Source organism: Rhineura floridana, chromosome 11 (assembly GCF_030035675.1).
Source record: "Rhineura floridana isolate rRhiFlo1 chromosome 11, rRhiFlo1.hap2, whole genome shotgun sequence".
Taxonomy (NCBI): domain Eukaryota; kingdom Metazoa; phylum Chordata; class Lepidosauria; order Squamata; family Rhineuridae; genus Rhineura; species Rhineura floridana.
The window spans coordinates 52667459-52687987 of NC_084490.1; the positions used below are offsets into that span (position 1 = coordinate 52667459).

Here is a 20529-nt window from a genome sequence, read left to right on the forward strand (position 1 = left end):
TCTGACTCCTTCATAAATGGCAAATGTATATTAATTTTTCTGCTGTCTGACTCCGACTCTGACTCCTTCATAAATGGCAAATGTGTATTAATATTAATAAATTAATGTTAATGTTAATATTAATATTAAAATATTAATTTTATTTTGACGTCTGAGTCAGTACATTTCTACTGACTCCGACTCCGACTCTACCCAAAATTGCTTCCGACTCCACAGCCGTGCAAACATGACACTAGAGCTTTATATAACTGTAACCATCTGGTTTTGAAGTGATCACAGTATTTGGGAATTTTCTTTCATTTCCTGGTTTTCAATGTTTAATTTGGAAATTATTTTAAGGCTATTGTTTTTCCAGTCTTTGAAGCACGTAAACAGATGCAACTGATTGGTAACATTTTGACTTGGTAGGGCTGCAATTTTTAACCTTGCTGTTTTTTTATCACAATAGAACTTATACAGCACTCATTTAGAGAAATGTGTCACTACACATGTGCAGAGTGCTACTGTTCCTCACTAAAAATATATCAGTTATTGGCACATCTGTTGACAGTGGAAATGCTTCCATGTAAGAGGGCCAAGTATGTTTCCATGTAAGAGGGCCAAGTATGTTTTTCAGACAAGATTGACTCCATACCTCTTACTTAGAATTAAGCCGTACCACATGACAGTTTTTTGAATTCACGTATTGATTGCACCTACAGAGCCATTGCCAAAAAACACTCTCTCTCTCTCTCTCTCTCTCTCTCTCTCTCTCTCTCTCTCTCTCTCTCTCTCTCTCTCTCTCACACACACACACACACACACACACACACACACACACACACACACACACACACACACACTATGAGGAACGCTTGCTTCCAGTTGCATGTGGTTCTCCCCCCCCCCCCCCGGAATCAATTTAAGCTTTCATTATCCAACGGGGCAGGCACCATACTGCAGGAGGTGGCTTGTTGGGGGCTTAAATAGATCTGGCCATGTCAGGTGGCTGTGCTCATACAGCTGTCATCAAGCCTGCCATCTTGGATGATGGCAAGCATTCTCATTGCTGTGGGAAGTGACATGGCCAGCCCATGCTGCTGGTGGTGGGGTGTTGCCTGAGAGGATGGGTCCCAATATCTGCGCTAGCATGGATTGCGGAGCATAAGCTACACCCTTTCAGCCACAGGGGCCCTTGGCCAGTGCCCAAACTGACTGTCTGCTGGTGCTGGGCCTGTTACCCAAAACATATTTTCTCTAAATTAAAAGAACAAAGTATTCCAACCAATAGATTTAAAAAAAGTTTAATTTGAACCAGGGCACAACAGAGCACAGCAGAACATATTATTGGTCAGCAGAGGAGTGGAGCATACAGGAATGGGTTAATTCCTCCTGGAGGCAGGGACAAAAAGCACTTTTTGAAAGAAAAACTGTTGCTGACTAGCCAGAAAGGGGGGGGGTAACCTTCCATCTGCTTTCAGTTCTTGTCTGCTTCCAATGAATAGCAGGGTCAGCACTTCACTCCTGTACCCCCACTCTTGGGGTATATGGGTTTGTTCTTCCTTTCAGTAAGGTTTTTCTTTTTCGTCTGCTGATATCCATCAGTGATGTTAGATCGGGGAGGAGGGAGAAGTGAGTTATTTTGCTCCTGTGAGGCATTAGATGGTGTTCTTTCACCAGAAGATAAAGCTGGTTTCTGTCCCAGGCCCCTTCTGCCTCATTGTCTGCTGCCAGCAACTTGAAGGGACAGGCCAGACTGGGGCTGCAGGGAAAGGGGTCTCTTGCTGCTCGATCTACTCTTCCTCCTTTAATAGCAGTGATTGCCTTTTTTCACAGAGGTTAGCTACGTCACAGATACAAGTACCGGGCTATATCAAGGAGGGGTGTGTGATCCGCCTCCTGGGCCTCAGCTCTGCGTCTTCAGCAGAGAGAATCCCTTCACTCCTACCCCACCATGGCCTCTAGGATGGGGGGATATGGCCCTTTGCGGAGAGGATTCCAGCAGCCTAGATACAGGAAACCCGTCCATTGCAAGTGCCATGATGGATTCTCCTTGGGAAACATTTTCACTTTCCCAGTTGCCCTCTGCTCAGTTGGGGGAGGGGAGCGATGAGCCGCACTCGATTGCTGAAGGAAGGGAAAGCAAAATCAATCCCCCCAGGGAGATCGATCCTGTTACAATGCTTGTCTAGGTTACTAAGGAAATGGCAGCCTCCCTTGCAAAGTGCTGGTCTTGCGCACACAAAAAGAAGCGAGCCAAATACCAGAAGCCCCACCCTTCATCCTCCTCATCTTCCTTTCTCTCCCCTCCTCAAGGAGACTGCCCATTTAGAGAGAATGGAAAGAGCAAACACAGGGACCTGGTGGCCTCACTTAAAAGTAAGATCCTCAAAATGCTCAAGAGGACTAAACGCCTCCTGTCTCCCTTCTTATAAGGCTCTTAGCACTTCTAGCCTCCAGTCTCTCAGCCCAGACAGGGGAAACAACTCTCATATTGGACTCCTCGGATTTGGGGAGGGAAGAGGGGGGAGCTGTCAGGTGACAACCTCCCTTCCCAGTCCCAAGTGTCTCTGTCAGCCAGACTCTTGTCATAATCTGGTTTGCAAGGCTATGGCATCTTTACAACTTTAAAATACCAAGGAGATCACAGTCCAACCAGAGGATCAAGAGGAGGAAGGCCAGATGCTTTTGCTAGATCGGGCCCCTATCAGGTCATCATTCCTTTTCCAAAGTTTTTCAAAGAGATTCTCAAGGAGGAGTGGGAACATCAAGCCAAACCTACCTCCCCCCGCTTTCTAAGAAGCTTTACTCTCTTCCTAACATTGTCATGGACAGCCTTCGGGTCTCAGCCATTGATGAGCCATTTTCTGCCCTAGGGGCTAAGATAGCCATTCTTAAGGAAGGGGGAGGCATTCTGACAGATCAGAACGATAGGTGCAGTGACACTGTCTTACATTACACCCATGAGTCCTCCACATTGACATTGAGAGAGCCGCTGCAACAAACTCCTTCATGTCCGGGGTTGCTATCGAGTGGGCTGGAGCTCTTATCTCAGATATTCCTCAGGAAGCCAAGAGTATCGGAGAGAAGCTAAATAAACTGGCCAAGACAACAAACTTGCAAGCTGACTCTTCCATAGGTGCCCTGCAGTAATCAGCCCTTGACCTTCGTTACACGGTGGTGGTCAGGTGCAATCTGTGGCTCAAACAGTCAGAAGTGGATCATCACACTAAAGGTAGCCTAGTGGTGCTTCCCTTCTCGGGTGACCTTTTATTTGGAAAATCTCTTGACAAATGCTTGGTGGAAACAAAATAGAAAAACAGGATGAGAGCAAGTCACATAAGAAAGCCTCTCAGTCCTTTCGGCCACAGAGATACCCCTCCACTTACAGAACTGCCCACCAGTTTTAAGAGTCCCTGGCAATCCTCCTGGGACTCCTCCAGACAACAAAACCATGCAAACAACTCTAATAGCAGCTTTAAAAGGCAACAACGCCCCCCCCATCCAGTTCCAAACAGCCCCAGGAAATAATGCTAGACATCTCCCAGATTGCTACACTTCTTCAACACCTGGGCTGCCTCCACCTCAGAATCAGTGGATACTGGACACCATCAAACTGGGAAACTTTCAAATTCATGAGCATCCCCAATGACAATTGGTGGTCAGTGTCACCTTTGTGCAACCCCATGAAGCTTCAGAGGACTCTGGAGGCCATTGCACATCTACTTGAGATAGGCCAGTAGAACCTGAATCAGAGGTTCAGTGTTTTTCCAGAATGTTTTCCATGTTCTTTACAGTTCCGAAACACAACAGTGATTTTTGTGCCATCTTAGACTTGAAGTTTCTAAACAAATTCATTCATCCTAGAAAGTTCAAGGTGGAAACGCTATGCTTGATAGCAGAGATCTTCCAACCAGGGAACTTCCTAGCCTCAAAAGATCTGATGGACGTGTGCCTGCATGTTCGCATCCACCCCAAACACTGGCATTTTCTGCTATTTGCTCATAGCAATCTTCAATACCAATACAAGACTATGACCTTCGGACTGTATCAGCTCCCTGGGTGTTCATAAAACTCATGGTGGCAGTGGTAGCTCACCCCCACACTTGGGGGGTTGACCTGTATCCTTACCTCAGTGACTTCCTTGTGCGAGGTCCTTCGCTTCAGCGGGCCAAGATGGATGTCGTCAACAGGGATGAGAAACAGCTGGACCTTAGTCAGCACCTGCAGCACCTAGGAGTAGTCTAGGGCACCTCCCAGAGCCAGATCTGCAAGTTCTTGCACGTGTTAACTGTGGTGGCAGGCCACTTGCTGGTTGGCTTTGTTATGTACTGAAAGTAGAGGGAAGGTTACCTCCCCTTTTGGCTGGCCATCAGTGTTCCTTTCAAAAACTGCTTTTTGGCCCTGCCTCCGGGTGGAGTTAACCTGCACCTATACGCTTCACTTTCCACTGACCGTAAGACCACCTCATAGTAAGGCCAACTTGGTTTTTGTAATATATGGCTCAGTCCTCAAAAAGGTGAAGTAATAATCTCTGCTCATGTGCAGAGTGCATCACACCAGATAAATCATAATCAGCCTCTCCTACGTGTGAGAGTAGGAAGAATATCTTCCAGGTTTGGGGAAGGGTGTAAAGTCATATCCAGACAGGCCCAAACTTTTCATTTTAGAAATCACTGACAAAATCCACAAACAAGCAAGCTTAGAAATAATAGCACCAACATTTTCCTCCATTTCTCTGTATACAAAATATTCTGAACTTAAGCTAGGGGAAGGACTTGTTGGAAGCAGATCCACAAATCGTTTCTGGAAATACTCTGGCTCAGACCAATCTGCTTTGCTCCACCCAGCTTTTAATGAGTGAATGCAGGGAAATGGTTAATACAGAGTTTGTTGCAACACATACACAAACTTCCACTATTTTTCCTCCCAATTCACAAAACTAAATGCAGAATGATTAAGTAAACATATATATTATAGAAAGACTCACTCTTGTTTTCTTGTGCTGTCTCTTGTTCTTTCAGCAAGGTCACACATAAAAAAATAATAAACTAATCAAAGAAAGCTCATCAAAGTAGGAAACACTCTCCTCCCTGTTGCATCACTAGTTACCTATGAAGAGATCTGGCCTTCAGGACTGATCATGCTAAGCATAGGCTAAGGCTACCACATAGGGCTGTTCTTGAAGCAGTCCCAATCTCCCTGTCTCCACCCCAATTTGCTATACTGAGTATTCTAGATAGACCTCATAACAACAGATGGAGTGACATCCTTTCTAGTAGGGCTGACATGCAGGCAGGCCTGGGAGAGACCTCTTTGCTATACTATTCTTATGGGTTAGGATTGGCTAGTGGTGCAGAGAGCTGATTGGCCAGAGAACAGGAGATTGACAGAAATGCTGCCACTAGCCTCTGTAAATTCAAGAAATTACAAAATGTATGTGGAACAGGAAAGAATATGTAGCTTTGAGATTTGTGGGGATTTTTTTTAAAAAAGTGCTTGACATTCTCATTGGTAGGGCTGTGCCCCACTGCTTGTGTATCTATTAGGCTGGATTACTGTAATGTGCTCTGTATGGGGTTGCCCTTGAGATTGGTCTGGAAGTTGCAGCTGGTGCACAATGCAGTAGTGCGACTGCTCACTGAGGCAGAATATTGCCAACATGTTACCTTGCTGCTAAAAGAATTGCATTGGCTGCCCATTAGCTACTGGGCTAAGATCAAAGTGCTTGTTTTCGTGTACAAAACCCTATACAGGTTTGGACTATGATACCTAAAAGATTGTCTTGCCCTTGAAATACCCAGTCGATCACTGCGCTTTGCAGGTGAAGGCCTCTTGCAGATACCATCTTATCAGGAGGTCTGTTCCACAAAACATAGGAAGTGGACCTTTAGTGTGGAATTCCCTCCCCTTAAATATTTGACAGGCCACGAAAACCATATGAACAGAGTATCCAAAATGCAACACGAGATAGTGCTGGAAGATGAGAGCCTCAGGTCAGAAGGCACTCACCGAGCTACTGGGGAAGAACTAAGGGCATAAAAGAAGCCACAGACCTGAACTTACAAGACTTGAACAGGGTGGTTCATGACAGATGCTCTTGGAGGTCGCTGATTCATAGGGTCACCATAAGTCATAATTGACTTGAAGGCACATAACAACAACAAATCTCTGTTATCTTTTTGCTCCTACTACAGATCTTTCAACAAGTCTTTTAAATAAATACCATATCCCAATCTGTGTCTGTGTTGGAATTGCTTTTCAAGAAGTTTTTAAATAGATACATATTTTTAAGGATGTTTTAAACAAGATTTTAGTGCTTTGTCCCTTGTTTGCTGCCCTGGGCTCCTTCTGGGAGGAAGGGTGAGATAGAAATTTAAATTATGATGCTGATAAGCTTGATTGGGCAAGGAGGATGAGATTAAATAGCTGGGTTTGGATCTGCAGGCTATGCCACAAGAAGTTCTGCAGAAGGAGATGGCCTGTTAACCAAATGAACACAGACTTTCGAGCAGGAGTAAATTTTGAAGTCTTTTTGGAAGAACAAAATGAAATGCAAAAGGTGACCTTGTGGATTGGATGGTGGAAATAAATCTGTTGTCCCTTGTCTTGGCCCCCTTCCAGGCTTGCTAAAGCTTCACTGGGAAGAACTTAATGTGTGGGTGGTGATTATAACTGGACTGCATATTCTCAGCCAGTTGTGGCTCAGAATGGCCAAACACTTCAATCTCTTTAAATTTTGAAGAGAGAACACCTCATGTTGCTGAGCTCATACAAGCTCAAACAATTATTCCTGCTTTCCAATTACTACAAGCAAAGGACTGTACCACTTGGTAGGAAAGGCAGAAATATGATGGCATGTTGTGAGCTAAGTAAATGTTGGACTTGTGGATCTTTATTCCCCCCCCCCCCTCTGGCAATATTAACCTAAAAAAAGGGGGCGCGGTAGCAGATAACTTAATTGCCTTGTCTAAGAATCTAAGAACACCCATTAACTGTTCTTCAACTTGCTATTCAAACCTTCTTTAGCTATATGCCTTTTTTAGGTTTGGGGAGGGGTGGCTGGTGCTGTCACACTTTGTCTCTTAGTAGCTTGCAATCTTATACTCATTTCATTTGCGTAGGAGCCAATCCCATTGAACTCAATGGGACTTACTTCTGAATAGACATGTATAGGATTGTGGTATGTGTGTTCTCAGAAATGCAATATTTTAGGTCCCTTAACAGAAATAAACATGCAGTGTTATTTTGTGTTTTCCTGAGAATCCTATTCAGTATTTCAGTAATTTCCAGAATCCTGTTCAGTATCTACAGGGTGTTTTTCCCCCCTCACATACAATTATGGCTTGTGCCACATAGATGAAATGTAAGTAATGCTGTCAAGGAGCTTGATTGTCTGGGTTCCTAGGAATTTGATGCTGCTGCCTAGGAATTCAAAATATTTGTCCAGACCTTGTTGTGAATATGGAATAGGTACGTATTTCTGTTCTGCTGTGGAAGATCACAAAACTGTGAACGCTAAGAGGAAGCGACATGCCCAAGATTACAGTCATTAATTTGAAGTATGAGAACAGATAGATAACTGAGTTTATTTGCAAGTCTGTATTTCTTTTTGAATACATACAAATACATATTACTGCAGTGCTTTTTAGTAAACCAGCCAAAATGCCACAAAATAGTGTGCAAGCTTTTGAGTTCTCCAGAACTTTTTAGGTGGTAAGTAGAATCCCGGGGGTGAGGAGAAAACATCGGCTGATGTTGAAACCATAGAGTCTGCATCTAGTCAGTTTTAAGGTGGAGTGTGGGAGGATGTAACAACCATTTAAATGAGGCTCCTTTAAGTGGTATGCAGGTTTCAGGTGCATAGGTGCACAGTACCAAACATAGCCTCATTTGAATGGCTGCTGCATCTTCCCACATTCCATCTTAAGACTGTGACGAGGTGCAGACTCTGTTGCTTTACAAGCCCCCCCAACCCATGTTCTGTTTACCATCTAGTCTGATGAAGAGTTCTGGAGAACTCAAAAGTTGCAAACTGTCTTTGGATGTTTTGGTTGGCCTAAAAAAACAATATTGCCTTAATAAAGATTTTGGAAATTTTCTTAATGGGTCGCCAACTACCTTTTTTCTCCTCTTTTAAATGAGTCTCTTACCCACCCTCTGCCTACAAACAAGTAATGCTGAGGACTGCCTCACATTCTCTTTTGAGAATAACTCTAAAACATTATGTGCACGTTGCAGAGATGTGTGTTCAATTGTGTATATCCTACAGGTACTAGAGAACTTCAGTTGGCTGCATTTGCTGCTTCATAATGTGAAAAAGTAGCCCTGGTAGTATAAAAAATGATTCAGGGAGTACCTTTGTATTGGACCAGTTGAACCGGTAAGTTAAGAGATACCAATACAAAGAACACTCTTCTCCTTCACTTACATACAGAAAATGTTATAAGAGGAAGACATTTGTGCAACTTTAATTTTTGCTTTGTTTTAGCTGTTTGCATGCCCATCTGTGGCAAGGACAACCTGGGTCGTTCCTCCAATACCTTAAAAAACCCATTTTTTACCTTTTGTTAAGATACCTTTTAATATGTTCCTATTGTTTGTTTCTGTTTTTCAGAATATTATAATAGCATCAAGGTTGTTTCAGATATAATTTTGCTGGAGATTCCCCAGAATGATATATTTGTGTAATCAGGAGTGCCCTTTTCTGCTCTTCTCCATGAACTAGCTCTTCCTTTAACTGTGTAGGGTGCATTGTCCTTGCATTTCCAATTGCAGCTGCAAAGCATAGGTTCCCAGTGATTGGCTTTGTGAAGCATCTTAAGACAGTGTTGTTTGTTGGGCTCTATGACGCAAGTTATTTTCTTGAGGAGAAAATGAACTACATGTTTCCCATCCCCAGTCTTTCCTGTATGCTTCTGTGTATTCACTGTTTCATATGTGTGAAATGTGCCATGGTTTTTATTGCTTGTGCTCTGTGTTACCATCCCTGTTGGACTAGTTGGATCCTCTTTCGTAGACCTTTTCAGGTGTTCCCTCTGTGTGTTTAGTGAATGTATAGCATAGGGAGCAGAATTGAGCCCGCTGCCTCCACCCTCAACCTCTGCACCATAAGAAAAGGTCTATAAAGGCCTCTATATGCATACAGCCTTCCATGCAGTTCCATGGGAACCTTGTGCATGGAAGACACCACATGTATATCCGTATGTACGTAGACATCCCTTTCAGCCATTCTGCTGAATGGACATGTCAGAGGATGAGGCAGTGGGTACAGTCCTGTTGTCCCCCCCCCCCAAAACTCCACTTGTGTTAACTGAACATGTGGTGGGAATGATTTAAAGGACTCTTGACATGCTTGGCTCAGGGGTGAAGGGCTGTTCAGAATAATTTGTGCTATCTCAGGAAGTAATCCTGAACCCATCATGGTAGGTGGGATCCTGACTAAATCTGACACTGCTTGACCTCTTCTTTTCCTCATCCATTTCTGACCCGTTGAACACTGGATTTATCCATCTGGTACTGCCTAAGTTCATGTTTTGTTGTTGCCTTTTTTACACCTGCATGTGCATATGTTACCGGTGGACGTGAACTCTGTTGTGGCTCCCATGTAAGCTTACCAGCTGTAGTTTGAGCACATCTCAAATGGAGGTGTATAAGTCAAAGGAGGGGGGAATACCTTTCAGCATCATTGGTACTATCCTTCTTGATTTTCCCTTCAATGCTTTCCTTCTTATCTTTTTATAATCACACTGTGGATGAAATCTACATTTTTGCTTACATTTGGCATGTGTTTCCTGCCGTTGCTCAATAGTAGAGCATCTGCCTTTCATGCAGAAAGTCCAAAGTTCAATTCCATTTCCAGATTGGGCTGGATGTCGGAAGGCAGAGCTGGGGTCCCAATCCCGGGGAGCTGGATCCCGGAGAGTTGGGAGAAGAGTATTCGGATGGATGGCAGAGGGAAGGGGGAGGAACTTCCCCCCTTTGGAGCGAAGACGAAACAGAGGAACTGCCAGTGATAAGGTCGCTTAGCGACGGGGAGCCTGAGCCCTCCCTGGACATTCTCACGCCTCCCCCTCTTTCAGGCTCAGAGCAAGAGGGGAAAGAGGGAGGGCTGCTCACAGCCGAAAAGCGGGGAGGCAGTTTACCATCAGCCCCTCCCCTATCCCCCATCCTGGAATCGGAAACTTCAGAAGAGGAGGGGGTGATGCTTCCCCCCTCACCGCGCACACGCAGACAGCTGAAAAGACAGGAGAGAAGGGGGGAAGGCGGGCAGTACCTGAGGGGCAGTTAAGGAGGAGCGAAAGATTGCGCGCCCGTTTGGCCCCTTCTTAAAGAACAGGCGGGAAGAAGTCCCTTGCTCTGTCAACTTTCTCCCAATGCCGCAGGACCTGTATCCCTGTATTGCTTCATGAGAAAACGCAGTCTTTGTTTGGACATTACCCTAATAAAACACGAATTAACTACAGCCGTTGGTCTGGTTCCTGAGTCACATCCTGGGCCTGACACTGGAAGACAACCTCATTTGAAATCCTAAAGAGCTGCTGCAAGTCAGTATAGACAGTACTGGGCTCGATGGACCAATGGTCTTGAGTTGGTATAAGCCAGCTTCCGATAATCAGTGTAGCTTCCTTCCAAATAGGTATGTTTAAAAATTGGGATAGAAGACTAAGGGCAACTTCAGGCATTACAAAGGTCTTGTGTTGAAGAGGATTTAATTGAGTGGGCAGAGCTTTCATAGTAGCAGATAGAGGTTAACTTGGAATCGTAGAGTTGGAAGGGACCCCAAAGGTAATCTAGTCCAGCTTCCTGCCAATGAGGAATTCCCCTGCTATAGCATCATTGATAGTCATCCAGCCTGTTTAAAAATCTCTTAACGAAGGAGAGACCGCTATCACTTCATGAGCTAGTCTCTTCCACTCTGTGTCAGCAGTAATGTGATTTCACGTTGCTGAATGGAATATTGTTACTTTAAAATTTTTTTGCTACAACAGTGTTTGATTCTGTGACTACTTCTGTTTCCTGAGTGTACATATTCCTCTAATTTTCAATTTACTCCAGTAATGTGAGTAGCTCTGCTGAAAAAGGGAGCCCATGAGTTTTAAAAATTAAGGCCTTCGTCAGTCCTCAGTCAGTACTGAGGTTCTCCTGAAAGGCATACTGTGTCTAGCATTTTCTTATGTATTTCTTACAGCAAATATCCTGTCTGTTAAAAGAAATTGCATATGTAGCTTGTAAAAGTGTACTCGTATAATATGAGTAGTATAGTAATTGTACTTATGTAAATAAGTATGCCTTTCCTTCTCCCTGCCAAACACATGCATGGGCCATTCTTTTTGTACAAAGGTGCATAGCTGGGCAACTGATGAGGCATTTCTGGGCTTATGGCACATTCTTTGGAATGCTAAAAGATTCTAGCCCCCCTTGTTGATTATCATAAATTGCATATGAGGTTCAAGAACATGTCAACTTCCAAACTGCAACTGGAAAGATGGGGCTGCATTTTTTGCCCCCAGGAGGCTTGTTCTGAAATTTGTTTATTTGAGATAAGTAGGTTCTTTAGGGGAGGGGAATCACACTTCTAAGCTCGGGCTGTAGAGTAAAGCTTGGGGGCTTTGCCTGGCAAAACTTCAGAAAGATGTACGTGTAGGGCTCCTAGTTGCTGGGCTTCAGTGTTCTGTACAGTGCCCTGGCATCATGGTTGCTGTCCCTTTGTTCCTGCCTTTGTAGCTCGCACACTCACCATTATTGTAACATTTCCACCTTCCTTTCCATCTAGTTCCAAAAGTTTTGAAGCCTGAATCATGGAAGCATTAGTTTGAACTCATTACCACAGGATATTGTGCCAGACGAGTATATAAGCCTTAAGAGCTAGATGAATTTGTGGAAGATAGATTCCTCCTCCCCCCCCCAAATGTGGAACAGAATGCCTCCAACTAGAAGACTTCACTGTATTTTTAAAAAGTAGATATTATGCCCTCTTCTCTTTTTGGGTGGATTTCTGGTCTCTCTTCTCCCCCCCCCCCCGACATGTGAATCTTATAAAAAGTGTGTCCAGTATTTAAGATTCCACTCACTTTCATACCACTGCTGTATTTGCATTACTTAGCTGCAGAAGTTGGATGGGAATTCCCCCCACCCCGCCTTGCATGTACCATCCAAAATAACTGAAGGTAAAATCTATTGCTTTTCATTGTCCCAAGCTGCAAGCCCAGCATATGTGCCAGTGGTCTCACACTTTTTCTGCTTTTGTGTTCAGTGTTGGGTGAATTCCAGGAAACTTCTGTGCTCTCTCTCTGGAGCATAACTTAATTCTTTGTTTTCTGACCTTCTCGTTCTAACCTAAATCATATGGCCAGAGTTAGCACTCCTCCCTCTTCCTGGCAGGACTATTCAATTGACTTTCAGCTAGCATATAAATATTGATTGATTGGCTTCTACAAACTTAATGCTAGTGCCTAGAAATTTAAAATAGTGTTTTTCAACTGGCTGTATGTGTCCCAATGTACTAGTGTTAATTAAGCTTATATTTCTAGAAGTCAGGTTGGCTTTCCTCTAGAATCTTAAACTATGCCATGGAGTCAAAGGATTCATATTTTTTCCACTTTCTGTTGAGGCAGAAACTGTTTCTGCCAGTAGATAATCTTTTTCTCATAATTGGAAGGATCGACTCATTTTTGTTTTGACAAAAGCAATAAAGTAGCTGTGTAAAGGCTATAAATCCATCAATCTAGATTTCAGCCCACGTCCACATACCAATGACCACTTCACCATACCTCATCTATGGCAACAACTTCCAGAGTGCTAGCTGTATTAATCTGTTGCAGTAAAAACTACTACTAATATTTTGACACCATAAGGCAGCCTTCCCCAACCAGGTGCTTTCCAGATGTTTTGGACTGTAACTCCCATCAGCCCCAGCCAGCACAGCTCCCTTAAGGACTAGCAAATTTGTTATGGCACAACCACGATGCATCAGAAGTAGACTCTAGTCCATGAAAGCTTGTGCTGTGATAAATGTGTTACTCCTTAAGGTGAAACAAGACTTATTTCTTCATGCAGCCACTAAAGTGGACTGGGCTCCTGAAAGCTCATGCCACAATAAATCAGCCAGCTTTTAAGATCTCATAAGGCTTTGTGTATTTATTGCACAAACATGTTTTGAAAGATCCAACTTTTTTGGTTTTTTGCTTATCTGGATGAAAGTGTGAGCAATAGCACTTTGCTTACCTGAAAGTGGCTCTTTCCCTTTACTGATATGTGGATTTAACATTTTGTGCTTTCTTTGGTGTCCAAGACTTTTTTAAAAAAAGCTGCAGTATCCCAATTCACTTCTGATATGAAGCATAGGCTAGGAATGGATGGATCGGTTTGTTTATGGTCTATATCACTTTTGCATGTATTCTTAATCCTAACGTCTGTTCTGTTTCCACATGAATCTGCAATATGTATTTTTTAAAAACCCATATGAAAATTTATATTTAAATGTGTAATTTTGAATGTGTTTTGCCACAAAATGTTTTTCGCAATGTGTTTTTTCTCTCCTTACGCATTTCTAAATCTAATTCTAAAGTATGCACTTTTAAATGCATTTTTTGAGCTGAGAACTGTATCACATAAGAATGGGAAAGGTGCAAAATCTGAAATATGAGTTCATGCTAGATTTTGCAAAAATTGAATTCCTTGAGCATCCCCAGGGTAAACTAGGCTACAGTCCAGTCCAAACAAGGTTTAAATGTTGTTGGGCGAGAGCTAGTGCTCCCAAGGAGGTGTGGCTTCTAATTAATGGGCTTTTCCCAGTCTATGGCAGCCTTTTCAGATCTTCCAGATGTTTTGGACTACAATGTTGTTCCTGACCATTGCCCATGCTAACTGGAGATGATGGGAGTTACGTTCAGCAACATCTGGAGGGCATCAGTTTGGGGAAGGCTGGGGTATGGTTACTAGGGGTGTACCTGTGTCCAGTTTGGAAGCAGTGCAATCTGCTTTGGATCTTCTCTAATCTTTTTCACCTCATTGACTATAACGGAGACTCTAAAAATGATGATAGATTTTCACATAAGTGGATAAAATTTGCAGGCAAAGGAGTCCCTCTGGGGTGGATTAATTTTAGACAGGTCCATCCAGGGGGGGTTGTAAGGAAATTAAAATCTCTAGCATTTTTATTTTATTTTAGATGCAAATTGTAGGCATAGTTGCCCATTTTGAAGGGAGAAAGCCTGCCAGATTTCAGAGGATAGGCTCAGTCGTTCTCCTACAAGGACAGATTTTTACTGTTTTTTTGGAGTGGGAAATAAAAATCATAAGGTTAGGGAGTTCCTGATCTGCCTTGAGATGCCTTCTTAATCTGATGATCAGACACAAGAACATGAGATCAACAACAAGATCAGCCACACAGGACCTTCTCTCAATCCCGCCAACTAAAACAGCTAGGTTGGCGGGGACGAGAGAGAGGGCATTTTCAGTGGCGGCCCCCACTCTCTGGAACTCCCTCCCGTATGACCTTCGACATGCCCCTTCCCTGAATGTATTCCGCCAAGCTTTGAAGACCTGGCTCTTCAATCAGGCCTTTGGTACATACGGGGAGGGTTAAATTTTTATGACGAATAGCCTACTACTGTGTACTGGAACTGTTTTATTGTTTTATTGTTATATTGTATTTTATGAAGTATTTTATTATGATGTAATGTATTGTTGTTAAATTGTACGTCGCCTAGAGTGGCCATTGGCCAGATAGGCGACCCACAAATTAAATTATTATTATTATTATTATTCACCCCAGTACATCTTGTTAGTTGGAGCACACACCCAGCTGATGAACACCCCTAATGGTTGCTACTACTGGACCTAGTTCTGCTCCTTGAGAAGCAGGAGTGCTTTTTAGGTGTAACATCTGATTTCTTGGCTGTATCCCTTCCTAGAGTGCTGGGGATATTGCCAGTGTGTCTGTGCTATTGTAACCTTAAGGATGGATTGCTGAAGAGAACTGTATGTAGGGTTGCCCTTGCAAATAGAAAGCTGTGTCCTATCTCCTCGCTGGGGTGGGGAGGTACAAGTATAATAAACTTTGCAGCAACTGCATTGGGTTCCTGTTCACTTCTAGGTTCAGTGAATGGATCTTGCCTTGCCATGCACGTGTCCTTTGTGGACTGGCAGTTTTAGAACTCTGTTTTGTTTGCATAAATATGTTTTGTTGTCATTTTGCTCTCTGGTTTTTACTATATATTGTTTTGTTGATTTCATATTGCTTGTAAGCTGACTTGGGCAAAATGGTACGAACATAAAAGTACGAACAAATAAATGAAGCAAGAAAGGCATTGTAAGCTGAATTTTGGGTTGTGCTTTTCTTCTTGATATCATTCACATTATGCCTGACCTCACTCAGCAAATGCTTGCTTTAGAAATAAAATATTTGGGGTGGCAGCAGTGGCTTGAGCCAGATTGGGACTGTGGCATGAGATGCCTTGAAGCCTTTGTCCCCATCTCAGTTCCAGTCAGAACCCCACCCCACCCTACCCTGTGCTTGCTATTCAGAAAAGCTTTGCAGGTAGGATTCTGGGGGTGAGATGGGGATTCTGATTAAGAGTGCAGCTGGGCAAAGGTTTAAAGTCCCCTCCCCCAAATGCTACCCTCTCTCTCTTTGTGTTTGTGCGCACAGGCAAGTATACCAGGACTACAGATGTCAAATGTCACATCTTGCTTGGTCCATAGAGGTTCACCAGCAGACAGCCAAAGCCCAGACAGAGAGAGGCTAACTCTCCCCCTTGTTTCAGCTGCTGTTTTCTCCCAAAAGGGGAAGGAGTGGAAACGGGCTCAGTGTTTGCTGCTTAGGTTTCTGAGGCAAACTCATCTAGTAATAATAGTCAGAAGTGTGAAATTGTTCTCCTAAAAGCTTAGTGAATTCATATAAGCTGCTGTATGCATTCTTCATCATTCTGTTGATTTGAGCACATGTTGTCTTCATGTTTTGTTCAGCCTTTGGCATCCCATTTTACTTCCAGTAGTTGTAGTAGTTATTGAATTTAAAAAAAAATTTTTTTTTACTTGTGTCTTTGTGCTGGGGAGTGTGTGGCTTGAAGGATTTCTTTTTTCTTAAACAGCAGTTGCTTTTGCACAAAAGCAGAATTAACAGACAAAGGTTATGACTTTTCTAAAGATTCGTGCCTTGCAGTTAGTTCATCAGTGATATCTTATTCCTTGCTTGTTCACACTTGTCAAGGGGACATATGTAAAGGTCACAACTGGCCTACTTCCATTGCTCAGTAGCTCTAGTTCAAGTCAAAATGCAAAAATGCACAAACTCCATAAGAGTTAAATTCCATAAGATCACAACAAGAACTACGGGAGGTGTGTGTGTGTGTGTGTGTGAGAGAGAGAGAGAGAGAGAGAGAGAGAGAGAGAGAGAAAATAAAAGGAAAGCATGAATACAAAAAATAAGCTACAATGACACACTTTTTCAAACTACTTAGATAACACTTAAACAAAAGCAGAAGTGCTGAATGTGGGGTGACTTGAGTATGGGGTAGAACTTGTGTGATGGTTATCCCAGTAAATCATTCCAGAAGGACTGATGAATGTGCAGCATTGAAGATACACCATTGTTGACACACTGAGTATAAGAATAAAGAGTAATTGTATAAAATTAATCTGTTTTGAGTGGATGTTCTAATTTTTCTAAAAGGGCTTACATCAAAGTTGGTTAGAGTCTTTCCCTCTCCCTCTAAGCCTGGGATGTTGGTGCCATGGTGGCTTGACTGATGGGAGTTGTAGTCCACAACATCAGGAAGGTGCAGGGTTAGCTACTCCTGCTTTAAGCCACTCACTCAAAACTGGAGAGGGTGGCTGCTTAAACCAGGTTACGTAGAGCAGTGGTTCAGATAACAACAAAACCTGCTTGCTGCATTGGGTGCCCAAGCCTGGAGGTCATGCACTCCCTTTTTGTGTGCAGCAGTTCCCTACCTCCTTTCCTGGTTTGAGGCAACCTATAGTTTGCTCTTCTCCTGCAAACCAAGAGTAGTAATGAGGATAAAATCCTGGTTTCCAATTCTGGTTTTCAGAGCAAGTTGTGGTTCAAATGAAATGGTAAATGATGGCTTGCATCAAACCAGGGTAAGAAGGACATACACACAAGCCAGAGGGTTCTGCCATGGTTGCTGTCATAACTGAACCACCTCAGATTGTTTCAACCCCTGCCTTGTTTCCATACTGTTTTCTGGTTAGCATTCTTGGTGCCTCCTGTCACCTGTAAAGTTCCAAATGGCTCTTGAATAATGCTGGCATTCCCATTTTACTGGAAGTTGGCCAACTCTGACCATCTGCTGGAACCTGGTGATGGAATTCGTACAGCTGGTTTGTTTGAGATTTTTGGGTCAAGCCAGTATGAGGTTATTGAGTTTAACATTCTTTTATTATTTATATTTTATGTATTCTGGTGTTTAAATCTGTCTTCTAACCTTAAACTAGGTTGGTATGGAAATAAAAACAAATGCATAAATAAAAATTTTGAACAAGCAATGAATGTCCTAAGGTGGATCAACCAAATCTTGCTGACAAAATTATTTCATAACCAAGATTTTAGTTAAGAGTACACGAGGCAGCAACCTGTTGCATGAATGATGTGAGTTTATGGCATATCTGGGCAGGAGCAGTTGATTCTGTGGCTTGGCTTGTGCATACTAGTAGTAGTTGTTGTTGTTGTTGTTTATTAGTCGCTTTCCCCCCCAAAATGGAACTCAAAGCGACTTACAAAAAGATTTGAGCTCAAAGTGGCTTACAACAAAAGGAAACAACAATTACAAAAACAATTTCATAATAAAATAATACAACAGTAATAAAACAATAAAAAATGTCACAGCAGACACAAAACCCTTTTCTATACTATAAGTATAACATTACATTCTTAACAGGCCACTTTACACCTCTTGGCAATATGCCAAAAATAAAAGGAAATTAAGAGAGTTTTTCAGCTTTGCTCCTAGAAACACCCCACCCACGATGTTACTTGCAGTCTCACTCCTTGCAGCCACTTCTTGCAAACCCTCTAAAGGCCGGAGGTAGTGGGGTAGCTGGAAACACCACGTTCATGATTTTATGCATGGTAGCTCAGACAAGTCCCATCATCTTCAAGAGAACTTGCCATGTTGATAAAATAGCAACCTCAACCCTCTTTTTAATACCACTGTTAAAAGGCGTCGGGGTGGAGAAGAGACTCTTGCTTCAGTATGGCTTTTGCAGGTGTTTGTTTCCGTTGGCTCCGTACTTCTCCCGGAGCCGTCGCACCTGCTCCATGCTGAGGCTGCAGCTCTCCCGCAGTTGTGTCTGTACTACCACCTGTCTCTTCTGTACTGTCCTATACTGGTGTCTGATCCCTGGCTGAATTGGATACAGACAAAACCACACTAAGGCACACATGGGGGGTGGGGTAGGAGTCTGCCATGTATGTACTTCATTGCACAGTACAGTATCACTGTCTCATTTTCTGGACTCTGGTTGTGGCACATATATGAGAAAGATTGGCCACCACTGAAGTAAGGCAGCATACCACTGGCCATTATGACCATTGGTTGTTCACCTACGTTTCGTGACCCGTGTCCACTGATGCTCAGAAGAAGCCCCAGCCCTCTTTTGTATGATCAATGAATGTCGGTGTAGAGGAATGTGAATAGAAACAGTCCTCACCTGTAGTTAACCTATATGCCCACATGTACCAGTGTTAGTCATTTCCAGTGGGTAAACAACATTCTTCTAACTTGCAAAAATGTCTCTGCCTTGCCACCTGAAGGGAGATTCCTGCTTGTCAGAGCAAGGTGAGAATGTATTGATAACCCGTGAGAAAGTATTGATAACCAGATGAGAGGCTATTGATGTGGCTTCCATACATTGTCTGAAACCTTTACACTTGGGAAGCTTTGCTTTGTAAAAATTGTTGGTGTGGGAGAGGTAGTGCTGGGCAAATGACTCTGTTGACACAAAGGACTGTGCTGTGGAGCATATGTAGTAACTATTAAGTGTTTATATTGTCTTAGTGCTGTTCTTTCCTGTTTTACTGGTAGTTAAATTTCATATAATTCTCTCTCTCTCTCTCTCACTCTCTCTCTCTCAACATATAGTGTGTTCTTATACACACATCCCTAATTCTTTCATGCAATCAACATATAGTGTGTTCTTTCATATTCCTCAACTGATTTAAGTTATACTTGGTTTTCTACATAGTCTACCATATCTTGAGGGCTTGGGCTCTGTATTAAAACTATTTTAGTGCTTCTATTAGCTTAACCTGTGGGATGGGTGGTGGTACAGAAGTCTTAATGCACAACATGCTTGTTTACTCAGAATTAAGTTTTACTATGTTCAGTGTGCATTACTCCTAGGTAATTGTACATAGGATTGTAGCGTTACGGTATTTTTTAAGGAATTAGTGTAGCTCATCAGCCAAGTTTTTTTTCTAGTGGCTAGAAATGGAAAGGTGATCGTTTAGGATTTCCTTGAAAGTTTGATAAAACATTTGTGTATCTGCTTATTTATTTTAAATATGCATAGGAGATGAGTATTATAAACAAATAAATGCTTGTTTTGACAATGTTTATCCTTGGTGGGGCAAATATAAGTTCTAAGTTTTGTAGTATGTACCACTGATATATCCTTAGATTAATAACTTTTTATTCTCACTGAGGCTGCTGGAGAGATCGACCTTACTTCTTACAGGTGTCTTGTACTTTCAACTAGAATCCTTGGCAGAAATGCTGTAAAATTTTCTTTTTCTGCCTCGGGTCAATGCCCTCTGCTTAGTCTTGATTGTCACCTCTCAGGGTGACTGTTGCTGTTATGAATAGATAACATTTAACACTGTATTGGCAGGAAGAAAAGGCTTTTATTATCTGTCATTTGTGCTTCTTCACTTCAATATTTTAAAACGTCTGGGAAAACTGAGAAGGAATAATTATTTTCTAATGCAGCCTGATTTAGGAGTAAGTTCCGTTGGGCTTGTCTGGGTTTAGTGTACATAGGATTGCAGCCTTACAGAGCAACCCTGTGTATTTTTTACTCAGAAATAAGCACCATTGAGCACAGCAGGACTTACCTCCCAGGTAAATAGGCATGGGATAGGCATGTTGCCTTAGGCAACAATCTCATGTTTATTCACCAGGAATAAGCCCACTGTAACATACTTCTCAGTAAACATGCATAGGATTGGGCTGCACACCTCCATGTGCATTTTAGAATACATTAAGGTGTTGCTCATTTAAACAGTGTTTTTCTTGTTCTAGTCCAGGGATTGGGAACCTTTGTTAAACTCCAACTCCCATCTGCCCTAGTCAACATGGCCAATGGCCAGAGATGATTGGAACTGTAGTCCAGAATCCTCTGGAGAGCTACAAATTCCCCACTCTTGTTCTAGGCTTTCTTTTATTATTTATTTATTTATTTTATTTATTTATTAATTATATTTCTATACCGCCCAATAGCCGAAGCTCTCTGGGCGGTTTACAGCATAAAAACATCCAGTATACAATTAAAAACATATATCAAACACATTGAAACAATATAACAAAA

General features: G+C 42.6%; 1 protein-coding gene across 5 annotated transcripts in view; it reads left to right on the forward strand.

Moving 5' to 3' along the window:
• Positions 1-20529, forward strand: part of KANSL1 (KAT8 regulatory NSL complex subunit 1) — a 184638-nt gene that overhangs the window by 82513 nt on the left and 81596 nt on the right. The window lies entirely within an intron of this gene.